This window comes from Bombina bombina, chromosome 6 (assembly GCF_027579735.1).
Source record: "Bombina bombina isolate aBomBom1 chromosome 6, aBomBom1.pri, whole genome shotgun sequence".
In the NCBI taxonomy this organism is placed as follows: domain Eukaryota; kingdom Metazoa; phylum Chordata; class Amphibia; order Anura; family Bombinatoridae; genus Bombina; species Bombina bombina.
In genome coordinates this window covers 1,072,079,286-1,072,103,156 of record NC_069504.1, presented here as the reverse complement: position 1 = coordinate 1,072,103,156, position 23,871 = coordinate 1,072,079,286, and the positions used below count along the sequence as shown (strand labels likewise).

Genomic DNA, 23,871 nt, shown 5'->3' with positions numbered 1-23,871 from the left:
CTTTCTGTGGGACCACAAAGTGCCTTCTCTGATCCTTTCGTTGGATGCGGAGAAGGCATTTGATAGGGTTGACTGGAGGTATATGATAACACTGCTGACAGAACTAGGCTTTAAAGATAGATTTCTACAAGCTATTAAAGGATTATACTCATCACCTACAGCACATATCAGGGCAATTGGACACCAATCAGATAATATACCCATCCTAAATGGTACAAGACAGGGATGCCCACTCTCACCTTTATTATTCGCAATCTGTATTGAGCCATTGGCGGCCTATATTCGCAACTGCCCAGATATAACTGGCCTAGAGGTAGGTACTTTTAATCACAAAATCACTCTATTTGCGGACGATGTGTTGCTCACTATCTCCAGGCCATTGGTATCGCTCCCTCATGTCTACCAAGCAATACACTCATTCTCCCAGATATCAGGCTACAAAATTAATGCAGAGAAGTGTGAGGCACTCCCACTATCATTACCAAAACACACTATAAAACTAATTGAGGCCAATTTTGATTTCAGATGGGTACCGAACGGGCTTAACTACTTAGGTATAAAACTGACAACACACTCGTCTAAGTTATATGAGGCAAACTACGCCCCGATGCTTAAAACCATGAGATCAGATTTGAGAAAATGGAGTAAGATGGGTTTCTCATGGTATGGTAGATTATCCGCGGTTAAGATGACGATTCTACCCAGAATTCTTTATTTGTTCAGGGTGCTTCCAATTAAGATTGTGACCCCAGATATAGTAAATTTACAGAGAGACATTCATAGTTTCCTGAGAGACAACAAGCACCCGAGAATCCCTCGTCAAATTCTAAACAGACATAGGCAATTGGGAGGAGTGGGGGCCCCAAACTTACTAGATTATTATAAAGCAGCAAGGTTAGCCCAAGACTCAATCCTAAGTAGAAAGCAAAATGAAGTGCTCTGGCCTATCTTAGAAGCAAAACTGGCGGGGCAGGAGAACCCAGATGACATACTCTGGCGAGATGAAACCTATAGCGACCGCAAGTTAATTCAGAACAGGATCACGCAATATTCTAGACACCAGTGGAAACAATTGAGTCACACAGAGATATTACTCCCTGCACACACAGTGATTAGGCCCTTAAAGAACATCATACATAAGGAATTTAGGCATCATGTTAAGAAATGGGAGAACAAGGGGTTGTACAGGGTGGCTGACATGCAACTTCAGGGTAAGATAATGACTTTCACCCAGCTACAGCAGAGACTGGATCCTCTTCCACTCCAGTGGTTTCTATACCTTCAGGTAACCTCAGCCATAAGGACTTACCTCTCACAGCACACAGTTTGTTATCGGCTAACTGAGTTAGAACAACTATGCACTTCAACTACTAGGTCCAAAAGAGCGATATCTAGACTCTACATCTCCATCCAAGAAACGAGAGCCAACACCAAAACTAGGTTAATGTTACAGTGGGAAACAGACTTAGATAAGGAACTGGACCTAGATAAATGGACACAGACTCTGCACCAGGCTAGTAAGGGACTTATTAGTGCTGATCTCAGAGAAAATGTGCTTAAAACATCCTACAGATGGTACTTGACCCCTACTAAGACGGCCCGTATGGGAATTGTGAGCTCTAACTTTTGCTATAGAGGCTGTGGGATACGGGGATCATATATCCACATGTGGTGGGAGTGTCCAAAAGTTAGGGATGTATGGAACGAATTGTCCTCTTTGCTGAGTAGGGTATTAGATGAAAGAATCTCTCTCACCTCTGCTCAGGCCCTGCTACATGAAAACATACCGAGACTTAACAAACATATCAACACCTTCATTAGAATTTTATGCACCACAACGAGAATAGCCATAGCTAAGTATTGGAAGGTTGATACTCCATCGTGGTCAGAAGTGTTAGCTAGAATCCACTCGGTATATTTGATGTATGAGTCAGCTGCATTTATACAGAATACAGAAACCCAATTTCAGAAGATCTGGTATTATTGGATAATGGAGAGTAATACATACAAGAGATCTAGAGCAGTTGAGAATGCAGCAAGTTGAAGGAAGGGCAAACAAGGCCAAGATAGAGGTGATAAAAGGATAATTGACAGCTCTGAATAGGATATTATAAAATGAGGCTAGATGAGTAAGATATCTCTAGATAACATAAGAGATAAAGGTACAGTGACGACACACTACTTTCCTTGACTTTTTTTTTGTTTTTATTTTTATTATCTTTTTTTTTTCTTTTTATTACTCTTATTATTTATGTTCCAGGTTATTAGTAGAATTAACGGTTATGGTTAAGTTACAATAGTTGATGTGATCAAAAACGTTTAACATTGTTACCCCCAATATAAAGATGCTCCCTGGTGAGAATATATCACTATCTGAGAAAAAGATAAGAAACCTTAAGGGAGCATGTGTCGAAAACCAATTGCCCAATCAATAGCTAAACAGACAATGATAAAGCTTGTGCTGGCATGGGTCCTCGATGGTTAAGTTATGGACCTTTATGTAAAGCTTCTTGGGACACTATGCTTTTGGACACTTAAGAGACTTTACAATGAGAGATCTCCCCTACAATGAATCATTTTTCCAACTGTTATATGTTTATATATCTTGTGAAATTTGAAAATCTTAACATGTTTGGCCTGTGTAATTTGACATAAGTTTTTCTCTCTGTCACAGTATTATTGTTGATGTTTTATGGGCAATAATAAAAAAACTATTTAAATTAAAGAAGCCGTCCCTTTAACAAATAAACAAGTTGAACAAATGCACAAGACACAAATATTTAGTTGATTTGTTTGCGGTTATGTGGCAGAAAAGTCTTCTTGAGGTGGGAAAACCTTCAAATATACAGTTTTACAATATTCAGTCTAACAATACATAAATAATAAGTTTAAAGTGACATGTTAGACAGCAAATAAATGGTTGCAAAATTAATTTGAAACGCACATCATTATTCTTGTGCGCAAGAATTGACAAGCGCATGCCAGAGGACTGTGTGACCGCACATCTGGCACTTTGTGCTGGCATGATATACGTAGCTGGCAGATAAATGTGGGTGCAATATATCCCGGCATATGTCCAGAAGGCAAAACCTGGACAAAAATTATTTTGCAAAAAAGAAAAAAAAATTCATATCCTTAAAATGCTAATTGTATTTGAATTTAAATTTCACTGTTTGACAATTCAGCAATGTTCAGTGTTAGTTGAAAGTTTTCTTTTTTGTTCTTAAAGGGAAAGGAAAATCAAATTTAAACTTATATGATTCAGATAAAGCAGTTCATTTTAAGGCAGTTTTCAATTAACTTCTATTTTCAAATGTGCTTTGTTCTCTTGGTATCCCTTGTTGAAAAAGAATACGCACATATCCTACACTAGTGGGAGCTAACTGCTGATTGGTGCCTGCACACATTTGTCTCTTGTGATTGGCTAACTAGATGTGTTCCGCTAGCGGCCAGTAGTGCAATGCTGTTCCTTCAGCAAAGTATAACAAGAGAATGAAGCAAATTTGATAATATAAGTAAATTGGAAAGTTGTTTAAAATTGTATGTTCTATCCAAATTATGAAAGAAAATTTGGGTTTCCTTTCCCTTTAACAATGTTGACTCCATTAAGAAATAAAATAACAAATGTTACAAAAAAAATCTGAAAAAAAGATTTAGGATGAAACAAAAATAAAACATTTTATAATAAACAATTTGTGGTAAAAATGTGTCATGTTGATTCATGATTACCTTAGCAATTTATAACAAGGGTCTTAGATATATACCCACAATAATAAAATGTGCATAAAATATGGTCTGGCACACTGCATGGCAGGAAATAGGGCTGCCCTCTAGTGCGCTTGCAAAACTGCTGCAATATAGTGCTCCAGACACGTGCACTCTCCTGAGCTTACATCCCTGCTTTTCAACAAAAGATACTAACAGAACAAGGGAAATTTGATAATAGAAGTAAATTACAAAGTTATTTAAAATTGCTCTGTCTGAATCATGAAAGAAAAATGTTGGGTTTCATGTCTCTTTAAGGGGTTACAAATATTGTTTTTTTCCTGTTACAGACCAATTGGCAAGAGGTTGAGGAATTTGTTGTGTGGGGACAAAGACATTTGTCAGAGTCCTGTATCTCACCTTCTGCTGTCATTGTGAGTCAGGGGGGACCGCCTGTGGTCATTGTGAATCATTTCCCAAACATAGACAGGGAGGGCAGAGGTCCTCTAATGAGTGAAGTACAGTGTGGGCCAGGCGCTGGAGAAAGGCCCATGGGCTGGGACACTGCCTGCAACCCCCGCCCCATCTGATCCTGGGAATGTTTTCACTATAGACTCTGCTGCTTGCAATGACTCAGCCAGCAGAAGACCCTCACATGTTCGTGAAGCCAAAGATGAAGTCAGTTAGGGCAAAGAGAGCAACAGTCCGCCCACTTACACGGGGTGTTTCAGGAAACTCTCTCTTGGTCTATTAAATTGTACAATGGAAAATACAAATGACCTTCTTACTGAAATGCTTTCAAGTTGGTAAAATAGAACCTAGTGTCTTGCAAATTGTGCATTAGTATTTTTTTGGGAAGGTGGGGGGGGGGTATGGGGAATAGCGTATGACATGCAGGAAAATATGCTAAAGTAAAAACTATGTATTCCTGCTAGCTCAGTATAAGCTTTATTGTAGTAAGTGAAAAAGTAGTTGTCAAAATACCATAGGCCTTAGGCAGACACAAAAAATACCTGAATAGAATGCTTTTGTATTTGCTTTTCACAATAGGATACTGCTAGTTCATGTGGGCCATATACATAACATTGTGTTCACGCCTGAGGAGTTATTTAGCACAACACACTAAATTTAACTCAATAGATTTTAAATAGTTACAGTCATGTGATCAGGGGGCTGTCAGAAGAGGCTTAGATACAAGATAATCACAGAGGTAAAACATATATTAATATAAACGTATTGGTTATGCAAAACTGGGGAATTGGCAATAAAGGGATTTTCTATCTTTTTTAAATAAAATAAAAATTCTATTGTAGACTGTCCCTTTAAGGGTATTTTTTAATTCCTTTACAGCATTTGCCTCTACAGCCTCAGCAGAAAGTCAGTTTCATGTATCAAATACTCTTTTGGTAAACCAGTGGTTTTGCAAATTAGCTGCTACCCTCCAAATCATCACCACTTGTTATAGGATCATTTCTCTGCTTCTAAACTTTATTAAATCCCTAAATACATTTGAGGTTTATTGAATTATGAACTGATCTGTAAAACTGGAAAACTAGGCTGGGTTGGTTTGTTGCTCTCAGGGAACTAGATTTCAGGGGGTCGATCCGATATAAAGCGTCGCCCGCAAAAGCCGGCGACGCCAATAATTGCGCGGATTTGGTATCCTATATACGGCGTAAGCTAGAAGTTACGCCCGTATATTTCTGCCGTCGCCCGCAGTTTTTTGGGCCATAGGCAGGTATACCAAACCCGCGCAATTTGGTATCCAATATGCAGCGTAAGGACTTACGTGGCGAGAATGGAGAAAACTTACTCCATTTTCACCTCGCTACAAAAAGCAGCCGTAAGAAGCCTTACGCTGACTATTGGAGCCCCGTAACTCCCTAAACTAGCTGCTAAAATAAACCTAACACCTAACGCATGCGCAATGTCTATCTCCCTGTCAACCGCGATCTTCTAAAATAAACCTAACACCTAACGCATGCGCAATGTCTATCTCCCTGTCAACCGTGATCCCCCCCCCCCCCGAAATCCCTAATAAAGTTATTACCCCCTAAAACGCTGCTCCCGTACCCCGCCGCCAGCTATATTATATCTATAACCCCCTAAAGTGAGCCCCTAACACCGCCGCCATCTATATTACAATTATTAACCCCTAATGTAAGCCCCTTACACCGCCGCCATCTCTATTAAAATGATTAACCCCTAATTTAATCTACCTACCCCGCCGCCAGCTATGTTATCTATATTAACCCTAAGTATATTATAGTTAATATAGTTATTACATTATATATATTAACTATATTAACCCTAATTATATTAGGGTTAATATAGTTACTATAGTATTTATATTAACTATATTAACTCTATCTAACCCTAACACCCCTAACTATATTTATATTAAATTAATCTAATTAATTTATAAACTAAAATATTCCTATTTAAATCTAAATACTTACCTATAAAATAAACCCTAAGATAGCTACAATATAATTAATAATTACATTGTAGCTATGTTAGGGTTAATATTTATTTTACAGGTAAATAGTTAATTATTTTAACTAGGTATAATAGATATTAAATAGTTATTAACTATTTAATATCTATCTAGTTAAAATAATTACCCAATTACCTGTAAAATAAATCCTAACCTAAGTTACAAATACACCTACACTATCAATAAATTAAATAAACTACAAACATCTATCTAAAAATACAATTAAATTAACTAAACTAAATTACAAAAAAAAACAAACACTAAATTACAAAAAATAAAAAAAGGATTACAAGATTTTTAAGCTAATTACACCTATTCTAAGCCCCCTAATAAAATAATAAACCCCCAAAATAACAAAACTTCCCTGCCCTATTCTAAATTAAACAAATTTCAAAGCTCTTTACCTTACCAGCCCTTAAAAGGGCCTTTTGTGGGGCATGCCCCAAAGAATTCAGCTCTTTTGCATTCAATAAATACAATCCCCCCCCCCCCCCATTACAACCCACCACCCACATACCCCTATTCTAAACCCACCCAAACCCCCCTTAAAAAATCCTAACACTACCCCCCTGAAGATCTCCCTACCTTGTCTTCACCACACCGGGCCGAACTCCTGATCCGATCCGGGCGATGTCGTCCTCCAAGCGGCAAAGAAGAAATCTTCCTCCGGCGATGTCGTCCTCCAAGCGGCAAAGAAGAATTCTTCCTCCGGCGACGTCTTCCTCCAAGCGGCAGCAAAGTCTTCATTCTTCCGGCGGCATCTTCAATCTTCTTTCTTCGCTCCGCCGCCGCGGAGCATCCATCCCGGCCGACTGCTAAACTTGGAATGAGGTACCTTTAAATGACGTCATCCAAGATGGCGTCCGCCGAATTCCGATTGGCTGATAGGATTCTATCAGCCAATCGGAATTAAGTTAAAAAAATCTGATTGGCTGATTGAATCAGCCAATCAGATTCAAGTTCAATCCGATTGGCTGATCCAATCAGCCAATCAGATTGAGCTCGCATTCTATTGGCTGATCGGAACAGCCAATAGAATTCGAGCTCAATCTGATTGGCTGATTGGATCAGCCAATCGGATTGAACTTGAATCTGATTGGCTGATTCAATCAGCCAATCAGATTTTTTTAACTTAATTCCGATTGGCTGATAGAATCCTATCAGCCAATCGGAATTCGGCGGACGCCATCTTGGATGACGTCATTTAAAGGTACCTCATTCCAAGTTTAGCAGTCGGCCGGGATGGATGCTCCGCGGCGGCGGAGCGAAGAAAGAAGATTGAAGATGCCGCCGGAAGAATGAAGACTTTGCTGCCGCTTGGAGGAAGACGTCGCCGGAGGAAGAATTCTTCTTTGCCGCTTGGAGGACGACATCGCCGGAGGAAGATTTCTTCTTTGCCGCTTGGAGGACGACATCGCCCGGATCGGATCAGGAGTTCGGCCCGGTGTGGTGAAGACAAGGTAGGGAGATCTTCAGGGGGGTAGTGTTAGGATTTTTTAAGGGGGGTTTGGGTGGGTTTAGAATAGGGGTATGTGGGTGGTGGGTTGTAATGGGGGGGGGGGGGATTGTATTTATTGAATGCAAAAGAGCTGAATTCTTTGGGGCATGCCCCACAAAAGGCCCTTTTAAGGGCTGGTAAGGTAAAGAGCTTTGAAATTTGTTTAATTTAGAATAGGGCAGGGAAGTTTTGTTATTTTGGGGGTTTATTATTTTATTAGGGGGCTTAGAATAGGTGTAATTAGCTTAAAAATCTTGTAATCCTTTTTTTATTTTTTGTAATTTAGTGTTTGTTTTTTTTTGTAATTTAGTTTAGTTAATTTAATTGTATTTTTAGATAGATGTTTGTAGTTTATTTAATTTATTGATAGTGTAGGTGTATTTGTAACTTAGGTTAGGATTTATTTTACAGGTAATTGGGTAATTATTTTAACTAGATAGATATTAAATAGTTAATAACTATTTAATATCTATTATACCTAGTTAAAATAATTAACTATTTACCTGTAAAATAAATATTAACCCTAACATAGCTACAATGTAATTATTAATTATATTGTAGCTATCTTAGGGTTTATTTTATAGGTAAGTATTTAGATTTAAATAGGAATATTTTAGTTTATAAATTAATTAGATTAATTTAATATAAATATAGTTAGGGGTGTTAGGGTTAGATAGAGTTAATATAGTTAATATAAATACTATAGTAACTATATTAACCCTAATATAATTAGGGTTAATATAGTTAATATATATAATGTAATAACTATATTAACTATAATATACTTAGGGTTAATATAGATAACATAGCTGGCGGCGGGGTAGGTAGATTAAATTAGGGGTTAATCATTTTAATAGAGATGGCGGCGGTGTAAGGGGCTTACATTAGGGGTTAATAATTGTAATATAGATGGCGGCGGTGTTAGGGGCTCACTTTAGGGGGTTATAAATATAATATAGCTGGCGGCGGGGTACGGGAGCGGCGGTTTAGGGGTTAATAACTTTATTAGGTTGCGGCGGGGTAAAGGAGCGGCGGTTTAGGGGTTAATAGCTTTTTTATTGTTAGGCTAGTGAGGGGGGATAGCGGATAGAGGGTTAGACAGTGCGGGCTATGTTAGGGAGGCGTGTTAGACAGTGCGGGCTATGTTAGGGAGGCGTGTTAGACAGTGCGGGCTATGTTAGGGAGGCGTGTTAGACAGTGCGGGCTATGTTAGGGAGGCGTGTTAGACAGTGCGGGTGTTTTAGACTTTAGTCAGGTTTTATAGGCGCCGGCAGATTCTAACGTGCCGCAAGTCACTGGCGACGCCAGAAATTTGTACTTACGCAGATTTCTGGACATCGCTGGTTTGTGAGACTTACGGCACGTTAGCATCTGACGGCGACTTATATGGGATGGCTCGAGTTGCGAGCTGAAACTGCGGGCGACGCCGGTCTCCTCGCTTGCGCCGCAAACTGCGATCTATATCGGATCGCGCCCCTGGACGTTTGTGAGTTTGCAAAAGTGCCTTGTTCTGAGCGTATCATCAATAGACGCCTGTAATATTTATAGCTGCTATAAGTGCCCAATACAGGATCTGTCAAACATGAAACAAAAACCTTTTGCTAAGTTGTTAAAACAATTACAAATGCAACAACTTTGGGAAATTAAGTGAAATATGGTAAATATAAATATCTGTGAGCAAAGAATATTCACGTTATAGAAAAATAGTCTCACTGGATAGGACGAGAGGCGTCTCAGGAACTATTCCTGACTCTATTGCAGTCGAGTCTCACTATTTCAAAGCTGACAACGTCTCATTTTATTTATTTTTTTCCTTTTTCTTTTTCTAAATTTTCTTTATGCATCTCTAATTTAGATAGAAATGTAATTGAAAAACTTTTAAATTGACTTCTGTTATCCTGTGTTGAAAAGAATATGTACATATCCTCAGCAGCAATTCAATATGGGAGCTAACCAGTGATGGTGGCTACACACATTTGTCTCTTGTCATTGGCTCACCAGATGTGTTCAGCTAGCTCCCAGCAGTGCATTGCTGCTCTGGAGCTGACTTTAACTATGTGTTTAACCAATTTTGCAGATTTTTTTTTATCAGAAAACCAGAGACAGCCTTTTTTCATTAACAAAGCAATCACAATCTCTCTAGGCCGTCTCTGCTCTTAGCATGAGCTTCATCATCTAGTTTTTCTGGTCTGAGCACACACAAATTCTTGGCCCATATGTGTACACAAGTGATCTGTGGGTTTTGAGCATTTATCTAGTGCCTTTGACTGTTTAGCTCAATGTGTCCATTCAATAACTTTTGGTCGGCTGGCTTGTGATCACTAATGTCAGTGTTGTCCGTGCAAAGTATATTTCTATATATTTTCTGATATCCACTCAAAGCCAATAAGGAAAGAAAGTGTTAATCATTTGCCTTGTGACAGTATCTGATGTCAAAAAATATGTATCAAGTGCCATATAAAAACAGGTAAACACAATCAGAAAGATTGTAATTTACCTCATATTTTATATATAGTACTACTCCTAAAGCCTGTGTACACGGGCCATTTTCTGCAGTGCAACGGTTCCCGTCCACTCGACCATGCCCCAGTCACGCCCGCTCATGCCCCTGCCATGCCCGCCCGGCCCGCTCCCACCCACCCTCTCTGCTGTCTGATCCTTACGGCGGTCACTGCTGATCCTTCCTGCCAGGTATGTTTGTCTCTACTGCGCATGACTGCAATCGGACAAACATACCTGGACTTTTATAATATAGGATATGCAAGCAATGATGCAATAATATTACACTGCATTGTTATATCCCTTTAAACTGCCTGAAATAGCAAATTTGCAGAAAAATCTCTGAAATGATTGACGAGTAATGAAAGTCAGACTTGCTTGTAACAGTAACTTCCGAGTGACCTGTGGCCATCTTGTCAAATCAAACCAGATTTATGAATAAAGTGTGGAGATTAACTTGCTGATCCTAGAATATAAATAAATCAAGCATCAGGTGTGAAAAAGTTAACAATTAGAGGTGTCAGTCATAAGGCAATTTGGACAGGGAGGGCTAAATAAATACAATTAATAAAATGCAATTGTTGTAGATATATCCAGACAATTAAATACTATAGTGTATTTAAAAAAAGCAACAACATGTTTACATTTACAAATGTAATTTTACATTATTAACTAAAGATAAAAAAATATTTAAAATTATATATTTAAAACTGGATTTTTAATGAATTAATTTTACACTATTGTAATTTAATATTACATTTTAATAATAATTAATGTAAAATGTAATATAATTATTGTATTTTTTAACACCATGGGTTTTGGGTATCTTAGCATCCTTTGTTGAAAGGTAGGTAACAGCAGGTTTGGAAGAATTCTTGTAACAATGCTGTATGTTATCAGAACACTGCTGCCATCTAGTGCTCAAAAGCAAAACTTGCAATATTGCTGCCATATAGTGGTCCAGACATGTGCACATTACCTACCTAGGCATATTCTTCAACAAAGAATACAAGGAGGATGAAGTCAATTAGAAACTTTTTTTTTTTAAATTGTACACTCTATCTCAATCAGATAAAAGCACTTTGAGACTATTATTATTGTTATAATTTATTTTTATAGTGCCACAAAGTTGCTATCAGGGGCGGAACTACCATTGGTGCAGCCGGTGCAGTTGCACCAGGGACCAAGTGTTGGGGGCCCATAGCAGCCAGTCTATACATAGGTTTGTGCGGAATGTGTACAATACTAATGCAGCCTTTTATGCAGATACATCTATCTATTCTAAAAAATTTTTTATAGAGCAGCATGAATATTATTACATTTGGGGGGCCCCAAAAGTTTTTGCCCTAGGGCCCTTTGTTAAGAAAGTCCATTACTGGCTGCTGCTTACCTATCCAGTCATTTATCTCTGACAAATGTGTCACTGCCCACAGAAAGGCTAAATTGCATACTGGAGGTTTCTAAACCCTAACCCTGCAACATTCTACTCAGTAATAGCTAATTGATAGCCCTTGAATAGGCCAAGGCAATTCTTAAAGGGGATATCATCAGAGAAACCATTCTCAGATCAAGAGACAAAGAGGGAGAGATTAAGAAAATATCCACCCCTTCTGCTTAGTCTCAGGTTTTTATCTTAATCTACCTATTCTCTCCTAACTGATATTTTCCTATCTCTCTTTATTTCCCTACCTGGTTCCTAAAGTTTATTCATTTTTTGGGTGCTTCATATCTCTTTAAAATAAACTCTACACTCCTTGCATCACCTGCTGGCAATAGACATCCAGCGTTGAGTGTAAACTCAGTCATGAATACGTTGCATGTCCGGCTGTATTAAAACTATTTATTTTATTCACTGGACACATTTTACCAATTGATTCCTCTATATGCGCAGATTTTAGTTTAGAAAACATTTGGCACTATGTATACACCTGCCAAGTCTGCTGCATTGTAAAGCTGGTGAGTCTCATTATTGTAAAGAAATAGTTATAGTGGAAAAAGTATAAACTAAAAGACTTGCAGATATAATTATTCTATCTGCAAATGCAAGAGTCATATACACTTGTACAATATATAATAAACTTCAATTATTAAAGGTAATAATGGATTAGTGAAATGTCCATCCAAAGCCAGATGCAAAAACAGGAAAACACAAGACCTCTTCTTACAGTGCTGCCAGCGAAGATTGCAAAGCCGCCCAGCTCTGTGTTCCTTATTTGTTTACTGCACTAGTGATCTATTCAACGTTTGTAAACTGCCTGCTTCTTGCTTTCGACTCCAGTTGCAGTTGCCAGACTACTGATTACAAGGTGAGGATTCAAAAACAGCAGATAGAGCCAATGGGGCCGACTTATCAAGCAGTCAAGCCGTTTATTCTGGAAACAGAAGTTATGAAGCAGTGGTCTAAAGACCGTTGCTCCATAACCTGTCCTCCTGCTCTGAGGCCGCGGACAGAAATCAACCCGATCAGATACGATCGGGTTGATTGACACCCCCTGCTAGCAGCTGATTGGCCGTGAATATGCAGGGGGCGGCATTGCACCACCAGTTTACAAGAACTGTCAGCATATGCTTTCGGCATTTATTGATGTGCGGCGGACAAAATACGCTACTTTATATCATGTCCGCTCGCACATTGATAAATATGCCCCCAGGAGTTAAGAAGCAGGGGTCTTAAGACCGCTGCTCCTTAACTCGTCTGCCACCTCTGAGGCGGCGGACAGCAATCATCCCGATCCGATCGGGATGATTGACACCCCCCGCTAGCAGGCCGCGAATGTGCAGGGGGCAGCATTGCACAAGCATTTCACTAGAGATGCTTGTGCAATGATAAATGCCAACAGCGTATTGATAAATCGTCCACAAAGCGTCTCTTTAGCATGCCCTTTCCCAGAACCCCTTTCATCAGCAGAACCTTTATGTATAAAGATTTTCTATTGTAAAACCAGTTTCTTTAATCGTCACCACAGTGATTCCTGTATTTAATCTTACATATGGTAAAGGTTTTTTACTTTGTTAAACTCACCATGACCTACACTGATATAACAAATTGCTATTTAATATTGTTTCTTTATGCTCTGCCTTTGACTGCATTTCTTGATTCATATAATAATAGCAATCACATTTTTTTTATTACGCCCTTCCCTTCCAGAATAATGAGTGCAGCCTATTGGGACCTAATTCTTAGAAAGCTTACTAATAACAATCATAGAGTGCCTTGCTTTGAATTATTTAAAGGGATATTAAATAAAAAATGGACCAGCTCCTAAGCTTACATTCCTGTTTTTCAAATAAAAATACAAAGAGAATGAAGACAAATTGCTAATAGGAGTAAATTAGAAAGTTGCTTAAAATTGCATGTTTTATCTGAATCATGAAAGAAAAAAAAATTGGTTTCATATCCCTTTAAATGAGCATTGTTTATAACATTGTGTACAGCTTAAAGTGATGGTAAATCCTAGCGTTTGTGCAACGCTAGGATTTACAATTGGAACAAATAAAGGGGACGTTCAGTCATGAAGTATAAAATACTTAATGCTGAAAGCTCCTTTATTTGTTTGCAGAGTTCGCCGCACTGAGCTGCTAAGGCAGCCCACAGCAGATTGCTGTTTGGCTGAGAGCTGACGTTCCCACCTCTTAGCCAATAGCCGTGCGAGAAATCTGGCTTGGCGCTGTAATATACGGCACCAATTCTCTTATAGCCTTGTATTTTGGAGAATTGTTTGTGTTGGCTTATCCTCTGTTGAAAAGCATATCTAGGTAGGCTCAGGAGTAACAATGCACTGCCTCTTGTCATTGGCTCACCAGATGTGTTTTGCTTGGTTGAGCATTGCTGGTCTAAAACTGACTTTAACTATGTGTTTAAGCCTTTTGCAGGATTTAATCACATTGTTATATGCAGTAATATGCTCTAACATATAAGAGCATTTTCTGTTTGTGCTTTTATATCCCTTTAACTGTTAACATATGTTATTAGCAAATACAAAATAATGGTATGTGTTACAGAAGCATTAGTTATTTTGTTGTGAAGAGCTTATTTCCCAGCAGCAATGCCTGAACCAGCAAGCCAGCGCCTAAGAAGGGCTCCAAGAAAACCGTAACAAGTTTCATTTCATAAAGAGTTAACTCTTTTTTTTCAGCTTTTAGAAACTATTGTCTAATCACCTCTGGAGCCAGACTGCTAATTGATAAGATGAACTTGTAAACTTGTTATCTTAAGTACTGTAATCCTATTGTGGCCTGTCAAAGGACAGTGCTCTCTATCTAAATGTGTGATGGGGGATTTTGTGCTTCCCCCCCCCTCTCCCCCTGGGAGTGCCCTGTGTGCATGTATCCTTAATAAAAAGCAGGCTGGGCATCCCAGTCCTGAGTTCTTGTTTTGACCCTCAATCGCAGCGTTGACTCGTTTTTGTGGGCAGAAGGGTATCCTAGCTGTACTGCAGCTAAGGGAGATTATTCTATATTTGCGAGACTCATATAGAATACTATGGAAAGCAGCTTCTCCCCTCTTTAGCAATAGGGATCCAGGCTACTAAGCGGTCCATCTCTCAGCGAGACTAAGGGTAACCGTAACATTTGGCGGCAGCGGCGGGATTTTCCTGGATTTCCTAGGAGAGGTACAGAACGGATGGAGAGCGCTTACGAAAAATTGAAGCGTACAACCCTAAAGGATTTACTTGAAAGCAGAGGGGGGTACGCCAGCAACCGGCCGAGGAGAGAGCTGATCGCAGAATTGACCGAACTGGATCAGAGCTTCACAATGGCGGAAACACCGACCACGATTAGTGACGAAAAAACCAGGATTGTTCGGGAAAGGCTCTCATTATACGGGCCGAACCCCTCCATGGAATTGGTACAGCAGTTGATGGCGGAGGCGGACGAGGATATACGAGAGACTCGAGCCCACGAACTCAACCTAGCGAACGCACACCGCAATGCTGAAACCCCGCAGGTAATCATCCCTGTCGAAAATGCTGGGAGGCCCAAGATACCCTATGCGGCATTTCGACCCTTCCTAGAGAGCGAGACAGGGATTGATGAATATTTGGCGGACTTCGAAAGGCAATGTGCCCTGCACCAGATTCCCAACAGAGAGTGGCCCACGATATTGTCTGGGAAACTATCCGGGCGAGCCCTGGAAGCCTTTCGTACTCTGGGTGCTGAGGAAGTGACACAGTATGAGCTAGTTAAGGAGACACTGTTGCGACGGTACGCTGTAACTCCGGACACGTATCGCCGACAGTTTCGGGGCACGGAAAAGAAGCCTAACGATACCCATATGGAATGGGCGCACCGAATGCGGAGAGCGGCAAATCACTGGCTGAGCGGAAGTAAAGCGGTGACTGGGGAGGAAATTTTACAATTGTTTCTCTTAGAACATTTTTATAATGGCATGGAACAGCAAGGGAAGGAATGGCTGCGAGACAGGCGGCCTTCTACCTTAGAAGAAGCAGCCAAATTGGCCGATGAACATTATGACTCCCGTCTTCACGAACCCATGAACTACCGAGCTCCAGCACGGGTCGAACCCAGAGAGGTTTACCGTGCACCCCCTCGTGCTGAATTCCGAGCCCCGGTGCCCACAGGGCCCATCCGACACTCAGGACCACCCAATAACAGCTCTGAGCGTCCCCGACCGACTTGCCACCGATGCAAGCAACCAGGGCATTTCATGGCTAGCTGCCCCCTTAATACGCACCAGACACCCAGGAATTACAATTACCCCTCTGGGTCCTATCGTCCGGCCCGGGCCCTCTGTGTTAACCAAGAGGCCCCTATGGAGGGATATGTGGGGCCGCTTCACGAGGCAGACCCTGTATATGCTGCCTCAGATAACCGCCAGCACCATCGGCAGAGGGTATGGCTCGAGGGGCGATCTACCGAGGGATTGCGAGACACAGGGGCTACTATCACGCTGGTACAGAGTCATTTGGTGCCAGAGCACAAGCGATCCGGACAGACTGTGGCCGTTAGAGTGGCGGGGGGGGATGTGTACAAAATTCCAACAGCTAAAGTGCATCTTGATTGGGGAGCGGGAAAGGGGGCTGTGAACGTGGGCCTAATGGATAATTTACCTGCCGAAGTACTACTGGGCAACGATTTGGGCCCCATGACTTCTGCCTATGCTCCAGTATGCAACAACGAGGCGGACCCAGTGACTACACGGGCCCAAGCCCGGACGGAGCGAGAGCTTTCACCAGTGCGGGAGACACATGTAAGACCTACCCCGACCTTGCCTGACAGGTTAGGCCCCATACCCTGGGACACCCCAGATGCTTTCGAGGCAGAGTCTAAGACTGACCCGACCTTACAAAAGTACCGGGAACGAGCAGAGACCGGAGGGGGCGGGGCAGATAACGAAACATTCTTATGGGAAAAAGGGAAACTATACCGCTGGACAGAGAAAAGGGGACAGCGTAGGCGACAGCTGGTAGTGCCCCACAAATACCGTCAAGAAATCCTCAAAATAGGCCACGACATCCCCTTAGCAGGCCACCTAGCCGTTACCCGTACCCTACACCGCATTACTCACACGTTCTTTTGGCCAGGGGTGCACGCTGACGTTAGAACTTACTGTAACACCTGCGATGTGTGTCAACGAGTAGGAAGGCGAGGCGATCACCCTAAAGCCCAGCTAGTAAATATGCCCATTGTAGAGGAACCCTTCAGCCGGGTTGCTATTGACCTAGTGGGACCACTGGCTACCCCTAGTCCCTCCGGTAAGCGATACATTCTTACCGTAGTGGACTACGCTACCAGGTACCCAGAGGCTGTCGCCCTATCCAACATACAAGCGGATACGGTAGCGAATGCACTAGTACAGGTGTTCTCCCGGGTAGGATTTCCAAAAGAAATCCTATCCGACCGAGGCACCCAATTTACGGCTGAATTGACCCAACAACTCTGGCAGGTTTGCAAAATTAAGTCCCTCCTAAGCTCCCCATACCACCCCCAGACGAACGGGCTGTGTGAGAGGTTCAATGGGACCCTCAAGCAAATGCTCAAGACGTTCACTCAGGAATACCGAGACTGGGAACGCTTCCTGCCGCACCTCCTATTTGCTTATCGGGAGGTACCCCAGGAAACGACAGGGTTCTCTCCCTTCGAGTTGCTCTACGGAAGAAAGGTACGGGGACCCCTAAACCTGATCCGGGAGCACTGGGAGGGAGAGATGGAGGCTGACGGTGTCCCAATTGTGCCATACGTGCTGGAACTCAGGGACCGAATGGAGCAATTAGCCAAATCCGTGCGGGCTAATCTCCAGTTGGCCCAGAGAAGACAGAAAGTATGGTACGATCGGGGGGCCCGAAAGAGAATCTTCACCATAGGACAAAAGGTGTTAGTACTTAAGCCGGTGAAGACAGACAAATTGCAGGCGTCCTGGCAGGGTCCCTACCAGATCGTAGAGAAAAGGGGAGACACCACTTATGTGATAGCTAGCTGCCACGACAACAATCTTAGAAAGACATTCCATGTAAACATGCTCAAGGAATATTTTGAGCGACCAGAGAACGTGACGGCCGTATGTTGTTCCCCTCAGGAAGACCCCGACAGTTTACCCATTCCAGACCTATTAGAAAAGAGCCTCCCCACAGGTATAGTGGCGCAGGTTCAGATAGGGGACCGACTTAGCCCCACTGAAAGGGAGCAGCTCAACCAACTCCTCCAGTCCAAACACCTCACCTTCTCCCCGAAGCCAGGGTACACTACTTTAACCACCCACCAGGTAGATACTCCGGGACAAGCTCCCTTGCGCCAGGCTCCGTACCGAATCCCCGAAGCAGTTAGGACAGGAATGAAGAAGGAGATCGATGAGATGCTCCAGCTCAGGGTAATTGAGCCCTCCGATAGTCCCTGGGCCTCCCCAGTTGTCTTGGTGCCCAAGAAAGATGGGACCACCCGGTTCTGCGTAGACTATCGGAGGCTCAATGAAAATACCGTGACGGACGCTTACCCTATGCCCAGGGTAGACGAGCTACTCGATCGTATAGCCAGGGGAAATTACCTGACCACTATTGACCTCTGCAAAGGTTACTGGCAGATTCCCCTGGCCCCGGAGGCTATCCCCAAGTCGGCATTCGTCACCCCATTCGGCTTATATCAGTTTAGGGTAATGCCGTTTGGGATGAAGAATGCCCCAGCTACATTCCAGCGCTTGGTGGATAGGCTCCTGGATGGCTTCCAGAGTTTTGCTTGCGCCTACCTGGACGACATAGCGATCCACAGTGAGTCCTGGGAGGACCACTTAGCTCATGTGGGAATGGTTCTGGATCAGATCCGGGCTGCTGGCCTGACTCTGAAGCCAGAAAAATGCCACTTTGGGATGGCCGAGGTACAGTACCTGGGTCACCGGGTGGGGTGTGGAAAGCAGCGACCAGAGCCGGCCAAAATAGAAGCTGTCGCCAATTGGCCCACCCCCATCACTAAGACTCAGGTCCTAGCCTTCCTGGGCACGGCAGGGTACTATAGACGGTTCGTACCAGACTACAGCACACTTGCCAAACCCCTGACTGACTTGACCAAGAAGAACTTACCTCGACAGGTCCTGTGGTCTCCCCACTGTGAAACAGCTTTCCAGGCTCTCAAAAATGCTCTAATTAACGCTCCTGTCTTGGCGGCCCCAGCCCTTAACAAACGTTTTATCGTCCATACAGATGCTTCCATGTTCGGGCTGGGAGCCGTCCTCAGCCAAGTAGGCGAAGATGGAGGGGAGCATCCAGTTGCCTACATCAGCCGGAAGCTCCTGCCCCGCGAAGTCAGCTATGCAGCGGTCGAAAAGGAGTGTTTGGCTTTGGTGTGGGCATTAAAGAAATTGACTCCCTATTTATATGGTCAGGAGTTCACTCTGGTCACCGACCATAACCCGTTGGTGTGGCTGAACCGGGTCTCTGGAGATAACGGCAGGCTATTACGTTGGAGCTTATCGTTGCAAACCTTCAATTTCACCATTACTTACAGACCTGGGAAACAGAATGGCAACGCCGACGGGTTGTCCAGACAAACCGACCTCAGCCCCGCATAACCAGCGGTCTGGACAGCCTTAGTCTGCCCCGAAAAGGGGTCAGACCGTGTCTGCCAGAGTGTTCCACAGAAAGGGAGCAATGTTACAGAAGCATTAGTTATTTTGTTGTGAAGAGCTTATTTCCCAGCAGCAATGCCTGAACCAGCAAGCCAGCGCCTAAGAAGGGCTCCAAGAAAACCGTAACAAGTTTCATTTCATAAAGAGTTAACTCTTTTTTTTCAGCTTTTAGAAACTATTGTCTAATCACCTCTGGAGCCAGACTGCTAATTGATAAGATGAACTTGTAAACTTGTTATCTTAAGTACTGTAATCCTATTGTGGCCTGTCAAAGGACAGTGCTCTCTATCTAAATGTGTGATGGGGGATTTTGTGCTTCCCCCCCCCTCTCCCCCTGGGAGTGCCCTGTGTGCATGTATCCTTAATAAAAAGCAGGCTGGGCATCCCAGTCCTGAGTTCTTGTTTTGACCCTCAATCGCAGCGTTGACTCGTTTTTGTGGGCAGAAGGGTATCCTAGCTGTACTGCAGCTAAGGGAGATTATTCTATATTTGCGAGACTCATATAGAATACTATGGAAAGCAGCTTCTCCCCTCTTTAGCAATAGGGATCCAGGCTACTAAGCGCCAGGCTACTAAGCGGTCCATCTCTCAGCGAGACTAAGGGTAACCGTAACAGTATGTTCTCTTTAAAGGGACATTCCGGTCACAATTTAAATGCACATAGATTAATTAAGTCTTTGAATAGAAACATATTTGCAATAGACATGTGTTGGCAAAATGCTTCTAGTAAAAGATGTCACTGTTTTAGTGCTAACATTTTTCTCTGCATGTACATGTGAAGCATAGCTAGATATTCTCAGTGCACCAGCACTTTTAAATATTGCAGCTGCTAAGAGCAACAGTGGGGCTTGTATCATGTCAGCAAATAACAATTTGAGCCATTACCAGATGGTACAAGCACCTTACGCTATCTGGGCAAGTGCTGTGTTTAAAATGCTGGTGCGCGGTGCATACTTAAATACACTTTTGAAACAACTATAACTTTTATTAAAAGCATTTTGCCAATTCATGTATATTACAAAAATGCTTCTATTCAAAACTGAAATGCATCCATGTGGTCTCCAGGTTTGGCTGGAATATCCCTTTAAATAATCATTACTGGTATCTTTATTCATTATATTGCATTACATCCAGTATACAAACCATATTACAGTATTTGGTAACAATAATATGATAGGTAAATAACAAATAAAAAAAAGCTTCACACTTTATAACACACTTCTGTAATCTAATTAATAGCTCCCTGTCCTTTTCCTTCACTATAGTCACCACGTGATGTCAAAACAAACTAGATGTCAGACGTGTGCCTTTATAGGTTTATTCTGTCCTGTTTTTTTACTGTTATATCGCACGTTGTATTATATGATGATATGAACAGTTTGTTTGGAACAGCGAGTAGAGCCTTGTTCAGTTCATGTCAAATGTGTGCGTAAAGCAGATTACAGAGTGATTAATGTAAACCACACTGAAGCCATGTTGCTTCTTTTGATGATTTCTCCAGTTTCTCTGCCAATTTTTTCCCTAAGGCAATAACCACATCTGTAATGATTTAAATTGATATGATCCTTTAGAGAAGAATTAGTCGTTATTGACAGAGGTCAGAGAGAACCGCAAGTTAGTACAGTGCAGACATTAATCGGACTGAACATCATTTATAAATATCAAGCTATGTTTGTTTGTTTTTTAAAGTCTTGCTAGATATTCATTTTGTCTGTTTAAATCACTGCTTTAGTCGTCTTTTACACAATTTAGGAAATGATCATCTATAGCTAGAAAACCTCAACTCTGGCTTGCCCAGATTCGCTAAAGCTTGGTGGCTCCGTAAGATTGCATCTTGTAGCCTTCAAAGATATGGATGGGCGAATGTGCTGAAATTCGTTTGGTAGAGCGAATAGTCCTGTTGAGGAGAACCCATTAAAATTTGGTAATCGAATGTTATTTTCGTGTTTTGAATGTTGCTTTCATTTTCGAATGTTCATAATTAGATCTAATATCCACATTCGAAATTTCTAATGTAACATTCGATTTAACAAATACTATTCAGAAGTTCTACAGTTCATGTGGTAGGGAATTTAGTAAATTGATACACAATATAGCTACAAATATGTTGATTCAAATTTTTCTATTTCGAATATTACATTTAAAGAAAGCATTAGAAATACCATTACATTAAACGAATGTTAGACTGTTGTACAAACATTCGAAACGAACAAATATGTTAAAAGTGTGCTAAATTTTTCGAATGTTGCAAAATATTTGCCCACCCCTATTCACAGAGCTTGTATGTTTATGTTCCTCAGGGGATTCACTAAGATAAAAAGCTGAACTTTGAGGATTTGGAGAGCTACTACAAACACTTTCCCATATTCACTAAACCTTGCTGTCTCTGTGAGCTTGGATTTTGCACCTAATAAACCACACTGAGCTTGCAGGTCATAATCCTCACAGGAATCATTTGCTCAGATTCAATTAACCCATTAGTGACACTAATATCTTGCAGAAAAATCTTTCCACAACATCACAACTCAAATATTGTAGAAATAGGGGCGTGTCCAAGCTGCAGCCATGACCAGACATTAAATTCAGCAGCTCCTACAGCATGCTAAATAATCTATGGAATTTCACACAACTAATATGCCATCCTTCAACAATATCCTGAATGTTAACTAAGAAAAAGGTTTGAAAACGGTTGATACCAATATTCCTGTGGTCTAGCTACCAGAAGACCTAAACTGACCGAGATCGAAGCTAAAGACCTGAGTCACCTTACTAACATCACCCCCCCCACCCCCCCGGTCTTACATCTATTCGGGTAAAGTCATCTTTCTACCGTTCCATAATGGAGAAGTCTTATATAAGCATATTTAAACTACTGGAGGATCTGAAGTGCAAAGTAGAAGGGAGCTTTATAGATCTCCTGGCCACTGTCAGAAATACGCATATTTATTTATTTATAAAATATTTTACCAGGAAGGATACATTGAGATTTCTCTTGTTTTCAAATATGTCCTGGGACCACAAAACATTGCATTGATACAATAGGGTACAATAAAATACAAAAACAATGATAATACACAATATATGTTAACATTTAACATAGAACTGGCAGGAAACATTTAATCAACCATGACAGGCACATTCTGTTTTGAGATATGTAGAGAGGGATCTCTTAAAGGATATTAGGCTTGGGGAAGGTTTTAAAGTGTGAGAGAGGTCATTCCATAATTGTGGTGCTCTGTAGGAAAAGGAGGATTGAGCTGCTTTCTTTTTGTATTGAGGCAAGTTAAATAATGTGCTGTTATTGGATCGGAGGTTATAGGAGGTGGGAATAGCAGGGCAGAGCATTCTGCTCAGGTAGGGTGGGAGCTTCCCAGAAAGGGTCTTAAACACAAGGCAGGAAAGATGGAGGGTGAGCCTGGATTCCAGCGACAGTCTGATTAGTTCTTTTAGCATGTCACAATGGTGGGTCCTGTAGTTACATTGTAGCACAAAGCGGCAGAACGAGTTATACAATGTATTTAGTTTATTAAGGTGAGTTTGCGGTGCATGTGCATAAACTATGTCCCCGTAATCCATGATAGGCATCAACATTTGCTGTACAATCTTTTCCTTTACTGTAGGTCTGAGGCAGGATTTGTTTCTGTACAGGGCACCTAGTTTTGGATAAAGTTTAGATGCAAATTTTTCTATGTGGAGGCTAAAAGATAGATTGGGGTCTAAAAACATACCTAAGTATTTAAAAGAGTGGACTGCAGTCAGCGTGCAATTGGATTTTGTTTTGATGCGAAGATGGGAATTTTGTAATTTGTGTAATTTAGGTCCCGTTCCAAAGATCATTGTGACAGTTTTGTCAGTGTTTAGGAAGAGTTTGTTTTTTGAGATCCACTTTTCTACCCCTGTGAACTGGTCTTGGAGCACTGCTTCAAGCTGCGGCAGATCGGAATTGTTTGCATAGATTACCGTGTCATCTGCGTACATGTGTACAGTTGAGGATTTGCAGACATTAGGCAGATCATTTATAAATAATGTGAATAGTAGGGGGCCGAGAATGGAACCTTGGGGTACCCCACACGTGACTGGGAGAGGGAGGGAGTCGCTGTCAGAAATGGAGACATATTGTGATCGATCCGATACATATGATCGAAACCAGGTTAACGGATGATCAGCAATACCAGAGTTTTTTAGTTTGAGCAGTAGTATGTCGTGATCTACTGTGTCAAAGGCCTTTGCAAAATCAAGGAAAATAGCTCCAGTTAGGTCTCCTTGTTCCATGCCAGTTTGGATGTCGTTGCAAACTTTTAGGAGGGCAGTTGTAGTGGAGTGATTCGGGCGAAAACCTGATTGATCAGGGGTCAGATAGATTGTTGGTAATACTCACATAATTGCATATGGACGCATTTTTCTAAGATTTTTTACAATACTGGGAGCAAAGATATAGGGCGATAATTAGAAACCAAGGTTAATTCCCCACTTTTATGGATAGGCACTACTCTTGCAGTTTTCCAAAGTTTGGGTATGTATCCAGACACCAAGGATTCGTTAATTAGGGTTGTGACCGGTTTAGCAATTGCCGGCACACTGAGCTTCAACAGCATT

The 23,871-nt window shown here is 41.7% G+C and overlaps 1 protein-coding gene across 1 annotated transcript in view; it reads left to right on the top strand.

Annotated features, from left to right (window-relative positions):
• The window catches only part of SYN3 (synapsin III), a 694,683-nt gene that overhangs the window by 485,023 nt on the left and 185,789 nt on the right, over positions 1–23,871 (top strand). The gene's annotated exons all lie outside the window — the stretch shown is intronic.